Source organism: Phyllostomus hastatus, unplaced genomic scaffold, assembly GCF_019186645.2.
Source record: "Phyllostomus hastatus isolate PE091 unplaced genomic scaffold, TTU_PhHast_1.1 phas_scaffold_385, whole genome shotgun sequence".
NCBI lineage: Eukaryota > Metazoa > Chordata > Mammalia > Chiroptera > Phyllostomidae > Phyllostomus > Phyllostomus hastatus.
The window spans coordinates 7,112,615-7,127,737 of record NW_025334026.1 but is presented as its reverse complement, the minus strand read 5'-3'; the positions used below and the strand labels follow the sequence as shown (position 1 = coordinate 7,127,737).

General features: G+C 41.8%; 1 pseudogene; it reads right to left on the bottom strand.

Moving 5' to 3' along the window:
• Positions 1-1,156: 1,156 nt before the first annotated feature.
• The window catches only part of LOC123806288, a 78,592-nt pseudogene continuing 64,625 nt past the window's right edge, over positions 1,157-15,123 (bottom strand).

Sequence of the window (15,123 nt, the reverse complement as noted above, 5' to 3'; positions counted from 1 at the left end):
AAACTGGACAGGGATGGCAAGTCATGGGGGGCAGTTTGCATCTCATCAGAGCCTCTGTGCTGCTGAGACCCCACCCCCTTTCACTGTGGCTTCTTGCCCTGGATGGCTTAGCAGCACTGGCCTCCCTGGACCCCTGGTGGGACCTGATGGGCTTGGTTAACCCAGTCAGTCAGTTCCCGTCTATCCCTCCTCCCAGTGTGCCCTTGGCTCCCCTACTCCCACGCCCTCTTGCTTAACCCACCCTTCCCTGGACCATCAGGCACAATTTCAGGGCATCATGGGATATTGGATGTATGATGCCTGGCACTAGGTAAGCTCCATATACAGGTTAAGAGGACGCATCCACCACAGAGAGTGACGTGCAGGGAAATTCCCAGGCACTACTACTGTGGAGGGTCACAGACAGGTGGTGCTGAAGTGGAGGGAAGGGTGCCACATTGAGTCAGCAAGGGGCCGAGGCCAGGCCTGGCGTACAGTAAGTGTTCAATTGCAGTGAGTGCCCAGGGCCAGCGGACATGCAAAGACTTCTACACAAATCTCACTAACACCCTGAAAAGAAATGTCTGGAATTTACGTTTTATTAACAACAAAGATAAGCTAAACTCAAGGAAGAATGAATAAACCCTCCCAAGTGGTTCTGGGAGTAATGAAAAGACTTTGTAAGTTAAAGAACCAAAACTCCAGCGGTCCAGCAGGACACAACACTAAATTACAAAAGGGGTCACAGTCTGGGTCACAGATAGAAATCTTCCAAAGTAGTGGTTCCTGACAGTCATCATCACCAGGGAACTTGTTAGCTATGCAGACTTTCAGACCCCACTGAGACTTTTCCTTCCTTCTTTTTTTCTCTTAAGGTTTCCAGTGTGTTGTCCACTCACTATTTTTGATGGCTATGAATAAGTGTTTCCACTATGGAAAAGAGAGCACAGTGCACTTTCATGACCGGGAACTAGACTTTCTGAAGCTACCTTCAGTAGGGCAAAAAACTAGGGGGAAAAAAACCCCAAAACACTTGAATGTTGGAATTTAATTCTTTTTATAAAGCCCCTTTAAAATTTGTAAAAACAAAACACAACTACACAAACCGAAAAGAAGGGGCAGGGCACAGTGGTCTTTAAGAAAGGAAGGAGAGGAAACCAAGGGCAGGGCGGAGGACTCACTGCTTCCCCTCAGCTTACTCCGTGGTCCCCTCATCTTCAGACTGCTTGGCTCTCCTCCTTCACCGGAGGAGTGACTAGCTCTTCGGCTTTTCTCGGCATCATCGTCTTTTTTGCCGGATCCTGCTTTCTCTTCTACCTCACCTGCGTTCTTCAAACTTTGCTGGAATTTCTGTGCATTTTCAGCATCGAGGAAGCGGGTGGCCAGCCGCTCCCGCTTGGGGCGCTGGTGAGCAAAGTCGGTGCTCCAGCCCCCCAGTGCGGGTCACTGCCCGCGTTTGGCTTCAGCCCCATCACCGCGGAGATGTAGTGGTTGGCACATACTTTCAGGGTCTTGTCCCTCCTCATGAGGAAGCCAATGGTCCCTTTCTCCTCGCGCTTCGGGAGCTTGATGTCACCGGTGCCCTGTTCCTTCCATTCTGGGACATCGTTCTCTGAAGCCAATCGGAATAGCTCTGCCCGCACTTTGGAAAGCTCTTCTTTACCATCTTCCAGCGTTTTAATTTCTTGCTGGGAAAGAGAAACTATAGGCTCAACCTGGGGGATGGGAATGGACTCTCGTGCATATTCTCGGTGGCGATAGTATGGTCCTCATGGGTGTCCACGCGGCAGTGGCAGCAGCTCGAAGGCTAGTCCAGCTCCTTCCCTCCACATCTGGCGCCCAGGCCTTACTGCTGCGCGGCCCCGCCCTTGGGACTTTAAATCAGTTCTGGGGGAGGCCTAGCGCCGTGGTTTAGCAAGCCCTTCCAGTGACTGGAATGTGCCCTTGAGTTTGAGAAGCACAGGTCTCTAGAACTTTATTACACAGAGTTGCTGCAGACCAGCAATTGGTCAGCCTCTCCTGGGTCCCACCCAGACCTGATTCAGAGTCTGCATTTTAGGGAGTTCCCCAGGTGCTTCTTGTGCACATTAGAGTCAAAATTGCTGATCCAGAGAATGCCTAAAATCTAGTCTCAGAAATGAAGGAGGGACTTTCGTCCAACAAACGTCCAGCTGATAGGAATAAAACAATAATTCTAATAAAATGACAGGGAACAAAGCCCACCCTACCACCTACATCAACTGGGAAATTTGTGTTTAGAGACTCTCATAAAAAGTTCCTCCATAACTGAACTAGAATCAGCCTGTCAGCACTCCCCACCAGTGAGCCTGGCCACATGTGGTCTGACCTGAAAAGAAGGAATGAGCCTCTCCTAACTCAGGGAGAGCAAGAGTTGGTGTAGCTTTTCTCCAAATTCTGCTCCTGCTGACTGCTACATTTTAACTCTCTGTTCTGCTACCAAGTGAATTAATCATCTCTCGTCTACTTTTTTCTTTTACATCAAAAATCAGTGTGACCTTGTATTGGTTTCTTATTGCTGCCACAACAAATTACCACACACTGGTAGCTTAAAACGACATAAACATAATTCATGAGGTCAGATGTCTGAAATAGGTTTTACTGAGACAAAATCAAGTAAGTGTCAGCAGGTCCATGCTGCTTCCAGTGGCTCTAGAAAGAATGTTTCCTTGCCTTTCCCAGCTTCTAGAGGTCACCTGCATACCTCGGCTCATAGCCCCTTCCTCCACCTTCGAGGCCACCAGTGTAACATTTTCCCTGACTCTGCCTCTCCTGTTCTCACATCTTTGGTCTGACCTTGCTGCTTCGCTCTTATGAGGACCCTTGTGATTACTTGGGATCCACCTGGATAAACTAAGGTAATCTCTTCCTAAAATTCTTAACTGAATTACATCTGCGAAGTTCCATTTGCCATGTTAAGTAACATTCACAAATTTCGGGGGTTATGATATGGATGGCTTTTGGGGGATCCTTCACCTACTACATTCTGCTGCTGGCTCTCAAGGATGAATGTCTGTTCCATATGCAAAATACATTCTTTCCATGCCAAGGTCCCCCAAAGACGCAACGCATTATGGCACAACTCATGTTCTAAATTTCAGCAAAACCTCATCAGCTCAAAAGTCATCATCTAAATCCTCTAACATTAGTTATGAGTGAGGCTGCAGGCAAAATTCCTCTCTCCCTGAACCTGCAAAACTCATGTGACCGTGGTAAGGATTAAGTGAATTCACATGTGTAAACTCAATTAACAAACTATCTACTCCCCAAATACAATGCTGGTTTAGGCAAAGGATAATAGTTACAGACATTTCAATGGAAAATTTCCATTTAAAAAGAAGGAAAACAAGGAGTCACTGGTTGTGAGCAATTTTGAAATGCAGCCTGGGAAACTCCATGCGGTTTGAAGGCCTAGGAATAACCCTCCACGGCTCTCAGCTCTGCCCCACAGCCTGCACCACATTTCTTTTTCTTCTTCTCATAGGTTAACACGCGTTGCAGTTGAATAACATATATCAGCCTATTTGCTGCCTGTAGAATTTTGAGAAAACTTTGAAAGCCTTTTTCAAAACTGTTCTTCTTCCCTCTGTTCCTGTAGTCCTTAAGAACTTTATGGGTTTCCTGTGTATATCACAGGAGTCCATTTCATTATAGATGATACATTCTTCCACAGATCTTTCCTGGAAAATCCCATCCATGAGTCCTGTGCCAAATCTCTTCCAAGAACACTCTTTTTATTTTTATGTTTTATCCTCACCTGGGGACATGCTTATTGATTTCACAAAGAGGGGGAGGGAGAGAAACATCAACATGAGAGAGAAACATTGATCGGTTCCATTTGTACATGCCCCAGCCTGGGGTCAAACCCACAACCTAGACATGTGCCATGACTGGGAATAGAACCTGTGACCTTTCAGTTATGGGACAATGCTCCAGCCAACTGAGCCACACCAACCAGGGCCAAGAGTGCTCTGACCTTTTGATCCCTTCCATGAACCAGCAAAAGTTTGTCCAACATACTTTCTTAAAACTGAATCTCCTAATTTTAGGATATTTTGCAATATGGATAGGCTGAAATTTTCCCAAATTATTAAGTCCTGATTCCTTTTGCTTAACAGTTCTTACTTTAATTTATCTCTTCTCGCATCTTACACCCTTCACTGCAAAGAATGCTGAAAAAGCAACCTGGCAAAAGAGAACGAGGCTGTCTTATTGGCTCTTGTACTAAATTTTAATCATCCCTTGGGGATTGGGGCAGGGCCCACATCACTGAGCCTATCTTCTGAACAAACCAGGGTCTATAACTAAGGAAGACAGGAGGGGCAATGGCTGTTAGGTTAGCAACCAGTGGTACCCAAAACAGATGAGCACTGCCATATTGGAGCACCGAGATTGCATTGACATGATTGGCAGCCACGAAGTTGGTAGACTCCAAGTCAACAGAGCCCCAGAGGTATGTTCCACATGAGCACTGTGGAACTATGTCTCATCCTGTGTTCCACAGTTATTTGAAAAAGTGCAAACTAAAATTTCCCCTTGTAGAATTCATGCAGTCAAAATTGACTTGGTCCTCTGACTCCCACAAATTGGACCAGGATTTCATCTGTTTTTCTCATCTCAAATCACCAATAAAGATGATGAAGAAAGCAAGGCTGTGACTGAAGGCCTGTGGCATGCAACACGACACCTCTCCTAGCCTACATTTAGTTGGTACTGGGGGGACATGTTTACTCAGCCAATTAACATTATACTCAGTAATGCTGTCTTCCATTCTACAGTTTTTAAAATCAAGTTGTTAGGGATTTTTTCAAATCTCTAGCTGAAGTTCAGATAGCCTTTGTTAGAGCATTACTTGATTCAGGTCTAAAAGAGATTAAGGATGTTATCAAAAGTTTTGATAAAAGATTGCTCTATCAAAAAAAAGGGATGAAGTTAGTTTCATAGGATATATATTTAGGAAAAACAATATTGAGTTCTAGTATCTACCAGTTCATTTTAATTGAATTTATTGGGACACTATTGGTTAATAAAATCATATGGGTTTCAGGTGTATAATTCTATAGTACATCTGTACATTATATTTTATGTTCACCACCCCAAGTACCAATTACTTTTCTAAACATATTATTATCCATTCTTTTTATCCCTCTATTTTTGATGACAGCTTTATTGAGCTAAAATTCACATGTTATAAAACACATCCTTTTAAAACATTCAGTTTATTTATTTGGGGGGAAGGAATAAATCCAGTTTTTCTAGAGGGATAGGTGGGCATAATGTGCTTCAAATGCTCTGTTTCTTTCTGTCAAGAGTTTTTGATAGAAGTTTAGAAACGGTTGAAAGATACATGAGGTGAGAAGTTTTATTCTGGGGTTATGGGTTATGGTTGAGAACTTTTAGTAAAAATTAATGAACCTGAATGGCCATCCTCTCTATAGCATATAGAACATGTAGGTTTCTAGGATGCTAAATTATATCCTTTAAAATATCAGTTCCCAGTTTACTCAGGGATGTGATCCAATAATTGATAAACAGTCTAGGTGACTTTGGCCTCAGTTATTTTTCTTTTAAACAACAGCTTTATGAGATATTATTCACAGATGATACAAATCACATATTTAAAGTATATAGTTGGTGCAACATCACATTGTTTGTCATCCTGCTCTTTAAAAACCTACTAGTAGTCAGTCATCCTTCTCATAATAATTTCCCCCACCCCATAGGGTTTTTTTTTATATTGCTTTGAGAGAGAGAGAGGAAAGGAGGGAGAGAGAGAAACATCAACTTGTTCCAGTTATTTATGCATTCCCTGGTTGCTTCTTGTATGTACCCTGACCAGGGACTGAGCCTGCAACCTTGGTGAATCCAGACGATCAGCTGAGCTACCCAGCCAGGGTGACCCCATAGTTTTTAAAGTAAGTGTTCTACTTCCCTGGGAGACTGTTAGAAATTGGATATCTAATTTTAGAGCCACATGGTTCATTTGTAAATATAAATAAACTATTCATAAAATCATAGCATTGAAAGCTAGCAGTGTACTGTTTGTTTAAACCAGGAGTGGATAGATGTGGGTGAAGCAAAATTGCTGCTCCCATTTTGATTTCAATGAAGATGTTTTGTTTTTTTGGAAGAAGGTGGAATAAAATCTTAGCAAAGTCAGGAATTCATTGAACAGAGTTTTTTGCACTTTTCTGATGTGGGGGAGGAAGAAACTTTACACTCAAGGTTCTTTCAAGTGGTCTGATAATTAAATGGATGTAAGACAGATTAGCAAGAGAAAATAACCAAATTTAAAACATACATATGTATGGGACCCTCTCATACATGAGAGTCAGAGACCCCACACGCACGTAGGTTCTAAAGTGTTCAGTTTAATAGTCTTCAGTATGTTCACAGGCCTATGCAATCATCACCACAGTCCATTTTAGAACATTTCGTCACTCCAGAAAGAAGTTTCTGTGTTTCAAAAGAAGTGAAAAGACATCCACAGAATGGGAGAAATATTTGTAAACCACATATCTGATAAGTGTTCAGTGTGTAGAATATAAAATGAACTCTCACAACTCAACAATAAAAAGATAATCCAGATAACCCAACTAAAAATGGCCAAAGTATCTGAATAGACATTTCTTACACATACACAAATGGACAACAAGCACATGAAAGGATATTCAACATCAGTAATCATTAGGAAAATGCAAATCAAAACCAAAATTTGATATCACTTCATACGCTTTAGAATGTGAGTAAATTTTTGTATGTAGTGTGAGGAAAGGGTCCAACTTCATTTTTCCAATTTAGAAATTTCATTTGTCTCAGCACCATTTGTTGAAAAGACACTTGTCTTTGCACACTTGTCAAAAATTAGTTGACCAATATAAGTAGGTGAGTTGTAGAGTATGTGAATGATATCTCAATAAAGCTGATACCCCTCCAAAAATATCAGCCGACTATTATTTTTTGCAAATGAGTATTTCTACATGTGCCAGGTGCTGTGCTGAATAACTAATAGTTTGCCTAGAGTATGCAGCATTCCTTTTTCCCATCTCTGAAAACTTACTCGTTCTTCCAGCACACCTTGGCTCACTCCCAACAACTACATTGCCCACAGTAATTCTGCAAACTCATCAGCTGGCTCTTAATAACCCCAATCTCATACTAATTCCTGCAGCCATTTGGAAGCTCAAAGCTGGGCCTATAAATTCAACCAAATATTGAGTTTTCCACTTATTCTTGCTCAGCTTTCCCTCCCCTCCCCATAGCAACTAAACCAAACCTTTCACATCTTCCAGTTCCCAACCTGGTCTGAACATCTCTCCCAAGCCCCAAGCAACCACTAATCTACTCTCTGCTTCTTGTTTATCTGGCATTTCATATAAATGGATACATATAATATGTAGCGTTCTGTGCTTCACTACTTTCACTTAGTATAGTGTTTTCAAGATTCATTCATGTTGTAGCATGCATCAGAACTTCATTCCTCTTTAATGGCTGCATAACACTCCACTGAATGGATATACCACTTTGTTTAACTAACAATCAGTTGATGGACATCTGGTTTTTTCCTGCTTTTTTGATATTGTAAGTATTGCTGCTAAGAACATTCAGGTACAAGTTTAACAAAAACCTATTAAGGTGTGCTCTCCCTCCCAGGAGCATGCCCACACCTTCCCCTTCCTCCTCTCCTTCCCCCACAGGCCTGCACCTCCTAAACTTTAAGGGACCCCATGAGACTTGCAACCAGAGGATCAATGTGTAGTGGCAGCTTTTCCCAGGCTGACACCCTGAACCGGTCCCCAAAACTCCCTTTTCTCTGACTCTCCAGTGAGCTAACAGCAGCCTCACCTGGGCTCACTTCTGTCCCTTACTGTTTCTAGGGAGCCAAAGCAGCCCTACCTTCTCTCTCTCCTGTTGCTTCTTCTATCCTAGGCCCTTCCTTGTTGCACTATGCCCAGTTTTAATAAATATACTCTCAAAAACAAAAACCTCTTAATAACTAAATCCCCCTCCATTCCATCCCCTACTTGACCACTCTGAGGTCTCTGACACTGCTGACCATTCCTTCAAGAAATCCTTCCTTTTCTTTTTAAAAAAATCAAAGCACCATATATCAAAATTTAAAAAATAATAGCATATTAAAAGTACTACATGCCATGACCAAGTGGGAGTTTGCCCTAGAATGCAACATGGTTCAACAAATGAAAATCAATGTAATTATACCACATTAACAGAAAGAGGGGGGAAAAATGATCATCTCAATTGAAACAGAAAAAAAAATTTGAAAAAATTCAGCATCCTTTCATTAAAAAAACAAATTATGAATATAAGGAAACGAAGTCAACATAATAAGAAGTCAGACACAAACAACTCACAGCAAACACTGCACTCAGCGGTGAAAGATGGAAGCTTTAAAGCCCATCTTAACCAAATGGCTGCACCTTAACTAGTTACATCTGCAAGGACCCTATTTTTAAATAAATTTACTGTTATGAGTTAAATTGTGTCACCCAAAAAAGATATTTGAAGAGAAAAAAATCAATGAAACAAAAAGGTGGTTCTTTAAAAATATCAACAATATTAAGCAACTTTTTGCTAGACTGTCTTAGTCTGTTCAGGCTTCCATAACAAAATGCCATAGACTGGGTAGCTTACCTACAATAGAAACCTATTTTTCACAGTTCTTACCTATAATAGAAACCTATATTTCACAGTTCTGGAAGTCCAAGATCAGGGTGCCAGCATGGGTGGGTGACGTCCCTCTTCTGGGTCACAGATTTCTCATTATATCATCACATGCATAAGAGGCTAGATATCTCTCTGGAGCCTCTTTTGTAAGAGCACTAATAGCATTCATGGGGACTCTGCCCTCATGACCTAATAGCCTTCCAAAGGCTCCACCTCCTGTTACCATCACATCAGGTGTTAGGATTTGACATACAATTTTGAAAGGATACACACCTTCAGATTATAATAGCATAGACTTACAAAGAAAAAAGAGAAGATGCAAATAACTTAAACCAAAAGTGAAAGTGGGGACATTTTTTACCAAACTTATAGAGATACAAAGGATAAGAGAATACTATAAACAATTGAACACCAACAAATTAGATAATTTAGAAGAAATGGACAGATTTTTTTGAAACACACCAATTACCTAAACTGTCTCAAAAAGAAATAGAAAGTCTCAACAGACCCATAACAAGTAAAGATATTGAATGAGTAATCAAAAACTCTCAAGAAAAAAAAGTCCTGAACCAATAGCTTTACAGGTGATTTCTACCAAATATTTAAAGAATTAGCACCAAACCCCATCAAATTCTTCCAAAAAATTGAGCAGAGGGGAGCACTTCCTGACCCATCATAGGAGGCCAGCATTATTCTGATACCAAAGCCAGATAAAGACATCAGAAGAAAAGATTATAGACAAATGTCCCTTGTGAATATAAATGCAAAAGTCCTCATCAAGATATTAGCAAATTTGATCTGACAATGTATTTAAAGAATTATTCACCATGACCACGTGGGATTTATCCCAGGGATGCAAGGGTGATTCAACATAAAAAAAGTCAAACAGTGTAATACATTATGTTAACAAAATAAAGGCAACAAAATCACATCCTTAAGCACATAGACAGGAAACCAAGGCAGGAAGGAGAAGGGAGTCCTGTCTCACCCACTAACAGCAGTCCTGAGCCTGGTCCGACAATATTGCCGGGTGTTCCAACAGCACAGGAAACATTGTTAGCAAGGAAAGAGGGGAGTCCTTGAAATTTCACTATCTGAGAAGGAAAGCCTTTGAAACTGTGTATTCATCCCAAGGTCTAGAAAGGGGAGAAGGAGGAGTGCACAGTGCCCAAAGAGAAAATCCATAAATAACTTTGAGTAACTGCCTCAACATTAATTAACTGCCTCCTGTCATGCATCTGTTTTACAAGATGAGCAAATGGGATCTGGAGCAAGATTAGGATTTGGGCTAACAGGCCCCCACACATACCTAAGTTTGGGTAGTCATGCTCCCTCAACTCCCAAGGAAAGCTGGTACCACCTTTACCTGTCAATCAATATAGAACTTCTTCATCCCATCCCGCCAACTATATAAGTCCTTAACACGAAGGACCTGATGCCCCCTACCTTGCTCTGCCCTGAACCTATGCCTTTCAACCCCCACCTTAGCTTGGCCCATTCTCTTCCATGAGAATGTATCACTAATAAAACCTGCTTGCATGCTAACAGACTTGCTTATCTGCAATTCTTCACTGCATTGGCAAGAAGAACCAGTAACAACATGATTATCTCAATTGGTGCTGAAAAGGCATTTGACAAGATCCAACACATGTTTATAATAAAAACCATCAGAAAGTTAAGAATAAAGGGAAATTTCCTCAACACAATAAATGCATTTATGAAAAACCTACAACTGAAAGCTTTCCCCTTAAGGTCAGGAACAAGACAAGGATACATGCTTTTACTACTGCTATTTAACAGTGTGCTGAAAGTTCTATCCAGAGCAATTAGAAAGGAATAAAAGTATCACCCTACCTGATATTAAACTATACCTCAAGTTTATACTAAACAAAACAGCATGGTACTGGCATAAAAACAGACATAGACCAATGGAACAGAATAGAGAGCCCAAAAATAAAACAACATCTATATGGTCAACTAATACATGACCAAGGAGGCAAGAACATCAAATGGGGCAAAGACAGTTTATTCAATAAATGGTGTCCAGAAAATTGGACAAATACATGTAAAAAAAAGGATACTAAACCACTTTCTTACACCATACACAAGAATAAACTCAAAATGGATTAAAGTTGTAAATGGAAGACCTGAACTGTAAAATTTCTAGAGGAAAACATAGGCCGTAAACTCTCTCACATTGCTCTTACTAATATTTTTTAGAAGGACTATTACCATTTTTAAAAAAGACTTTATTTATTTTTAGAGAGAGTGGAAGGGAGAGAGAGGGAGGGAGAGAAGAACCGATGTGTGAGAGAACATCAATCGGTGGCCTCTCACACGCACCCCAACCAGGGACTGCCCTCAATCCAGCCACGTGCTCTGACGGGGAATCGAACTGGCGATGTTTCATTTTGCAGGACGCCACTCAACCAACTGAGCCACACTGATAAGGGCTTACTAATATTTTGTCTGATACATTTCCTTGGGTGAGGGGAACAAAAGAAAAGTAAATAAATGGAACTCCATAAACTAAAAAATTTTGCACAGCAAAGGAAACCACCAACAAAACAAGAAGGCAACCTACTGAATGGGAGAATATATCCATCAATGATACATCTGATAAGGGGTTAATATCCAAAATTTATAAAGAACACATATGACTCAACACCAACAAAAGAAACATCCAACAATCCAATTAAATAAGGGCAGAGAATCTGAATAGACATTTCTCTAAAAAGGACATACAGATGACCAATAGACATGTGAAAAGATGCTCAACATCACTAATCACAAGGGAACTGCAAATTAAAAACACTGAGATATCATCTCACACCTGTCAGAATGGCTTCCATAAATAAATCAACAAATAAATGCTGGTGAGGATGTGGAGAAAGGGGAACACTTTTGCCCTGTTGGTGGGATGCAGACTGGTGCAGCCACTATGGAAAGCAGTATGGAGTTTCCTCAAAAAACTAGAATAGATCCACCTTATGATCCAACAATTCTACTTCTGGGTATATATCTGAAGAAATCCAAAACACTAATTCGAAAAGATACATGCATCACTATGTTCATCGCAGCATTATTTACAATAGCCAAGAAATTTAAAGCAACCCAAGTGCACATCAATAGAGTGGATAAAAAAAGGTGTGATACATGTACACAGGGAATATTACTCAGCCATGAAAAGAATGAAACCATTTGCAACAATATGGATGGACTTAGATGGTATTATGCTAAGGGAAATAAGTCAGACAGAGAAAGACAAATGCCATATGATTTCACTTACATGTGGACTCTAAAGAACAAAATAAATGAACAAACAAAACAGAAACAGACTCAAAGAAAGCAAACTGAAGGTTGCCAGATGGGAGGAGAGTTGGGGGCCTTGGTGAAAAAGGTGAAGGAATTAAGAAGTACAAATTGATGGTTACAAAATAGTCACAGGGATATAAAGTACAGCATAGGGAATATAGTAAAAAATATTGTAATAACTACGTTTGGTGCCAGGTGCACACTAGAATTATCAGTGGGGATCAGTTTATAAATTATATAATTGTCTGACCACTATGCTGTACACCTGAAACTAATATAAAATAATATTGAAATGTCAAAAAGAAATAAGAAGCATCCAGGTTGCAAAGAGGTAAAACTATATACAGATGACATGATTCTAAATTTAGAAAATCTCAAAGAATTCACAAGAAAGTTTCTAGAATGAATCTTTGTTACAGCAACCCTAGAAAGCTAAAACAGCCACATTCTGAGGTTTTGGGCAAACAGAATTTGGGAGGGACGCTATGCAAGCCGCTACACTGGGTTTTCAGATTCCTCTACCAACATTTGTCCTTCCATTTCTGATCTGAAGATCATCCTCCCAGGTAGCTGAGATGGGAATAAAACAAGCCACAGGCAGCTCCTCATTGTATTTGTGCTGCAAATCCAGTTTCAGAAACTCTTGTCATCATTTTAGCTCCTTTTTGTGTTTTTCCTCTCTTGCCCTCTTACCACCAGCCAGGTCTCCACTGGCGCTGGACCTTTGTTTCTGCCTCCCTCCCCTCTATTCCACCCAGCTCAGCAAGAACACTTCGGCCCCACCCCCTGAACTCACCTGAAATTGTCCAGGGGGAATTTGGACTTGAGGTTTCCAGAGCAGTCCTCTTCCTTAGAACACCTGCTTAACTCCCCGAGTTGGGACCTGCAGCAGCAGCTGCTCACTTCTGGGACATGTCCTAGAATTGTATATTCCCACCCAGTCTTTGAGACAAAGGACTGTCATTTTTTGTTATTGGGGAAAGGGACTATTGTGAAAGTAGGGACCTGGCTAACCTGCCCCAAATGTGAAGTCAGGAGCAGGGGATCAGTTTGAAAAACTGCCTCCTGAGAGTCAGACCCAAAGCAGAGCTTCCATGTGCCACCTTAGCAGATGCCTGTGCTGCGGCTGACCTTGCAGAAGACCCCGACACCCCGGAAGTGCCTGTGGCTCCCCTAGACAGGCTGGAGAGCTGGCCTGGCCTGTGGGCAAGGGCCTCATCTTTAGCCACTGCCCCAGGAAATGCTCCCTACTCTGGCAGATGGGACATTCATCTCTTTTCTTCACTCTTGCCCCTTTGAGTGACCTCTGGCGTGTCCTCGGGCATCTTTCCTACTGGCAGGGCCACTCTGAAGCCTGGAAATGGGGCAAGAGAGGCAGCCCTGACTATCCATCTCCCAGCCTTTTGCACCTCAAAGGTGAGCACAGACCCCAGCGCAGGCAGGGCCTGAGATCAGGGGCCTGGATGGTAAAAACTCCAATAAAAGTTCAAAATGTCCTAACTCCCTTAGTGGTTATTTTTCCTCCTTTTCATTTTGTTTCCTCTGGAGAATAGAGCCTCTGGGCTTCTCTTCGGGAAGGGAGGATAAAATTAAATTCTGGGTTTGTTGTAATGTTCTGCTAATCTTGAAAATGTATAAAATCTCAAGGCCAAAACTACTGATTCCAATTAATTGTAGTACAAAGCAGAATCACAATGTAAACACACTTAATTTCAAAACATTGAATTGGTAGGAGACCATATATTATATAACTTTATTTATGTGAAACATCAATAATAGCTAAATCTATGGAGACAAAAAGTAGATTAGCGGTTGCTTAGGGCTAGGTATGAGGGATAGAAGTGTAGGAGGGTGCAGTCAGGGGGTCCCCCAAAGGATTTGTAATGGGGTCCAGAACTCAAGGTGTCCAGGAAATATTAGAAAGATTTATAGAATGTCCTCACCACCCCCCCACACACAGGTGTGAGTGGGGGATGGGACACATGGAGCAGGGCCATTGAGAGCTGTTTTGCATAGCAACAGCTTTGCAGCTAACCTCAGCCATGGTCATTTAGCATATCTATAACCTTTCATTGGTTTCATAGATATGTTAAATATCTATGGCCAAGCTTTGAGCCAGGGAGAAGGGAGTGACTTCCACCCAGGATGTAACTGGGAGGCAACTCCCCCTGGTTACAGCACCTGTGTGAGAGCTTGGAGTTGTTGGCTCTATGCCATGGGGCCATCCCTGCCCAGACTCACTATGGCAGCCCAGTAAAGCTAGAAGGATATGCAAGTGCTGGCAAGTGTTGCCAATTGTGGGTGGAGTCGGAAGTGAGGCTTCAGAGGAAGATTGGCGTGGGGATTTAAACCCAGATGTGGCAGCCACTGAGAGGAGAACCACGCACTTTTGGCGAAGTGGGGACCCCCACAGCCTTGGTGAGGGAGAACCACATGGCTTTGGCCAAAGTGGGGAACCCCCACAGACATAAGAAGAATCACCATGCAGCTTTAGCAAAGAATTACCACACAGCTTTAGCAGAGAACCACCACTCAGCTTTAGCTGAAGATCCCAGTTGATGATGCCAGGCAACACAGCTGATGGTGCTAGGAACCGAGGGAAGCCTACCAGCTGAGCACAGATTACTGGGAAAAACCAGGGGCTGCCTGAGCCACGGACTTCTATTTCTTTTCCTGAGATACAGTACCCCAGACTGGGCAAAGGGGGAAAGGAAGGACTGTGTGTATTTGTGGGTGTTTTGGGGATTTTGATGAAGACGTTAAGTCATTACTCTTAAATCTGTATAACTTGAATAAATAATTCCTTTCCTTTTCACCAATCTCTAACATGGAGAGCTATAATTCTCTAGCAAAGGGAAAGGCAAACCTAGTACAGGCGAACCCCAGGAGAAAGGGGGGTCAATTTGGTAACATTGTGGGATGTTGGAAATAAGGAAATTAAGAACTAAATTTCACCTTAGTAAACAAGAACCACATTGTAGCTAAAAGGAAATGATAAGGGAGACATAGTGCAGCTAAGCAAACATCCTGTGTTGAGCAGATGCTCTCCCCTGGGTAGGCTAGATAAGCAATGCTTTGTAGTTTTTAATGAGAAAATAGGAACCTAGCTAGCTAGAGCCAGGAGAT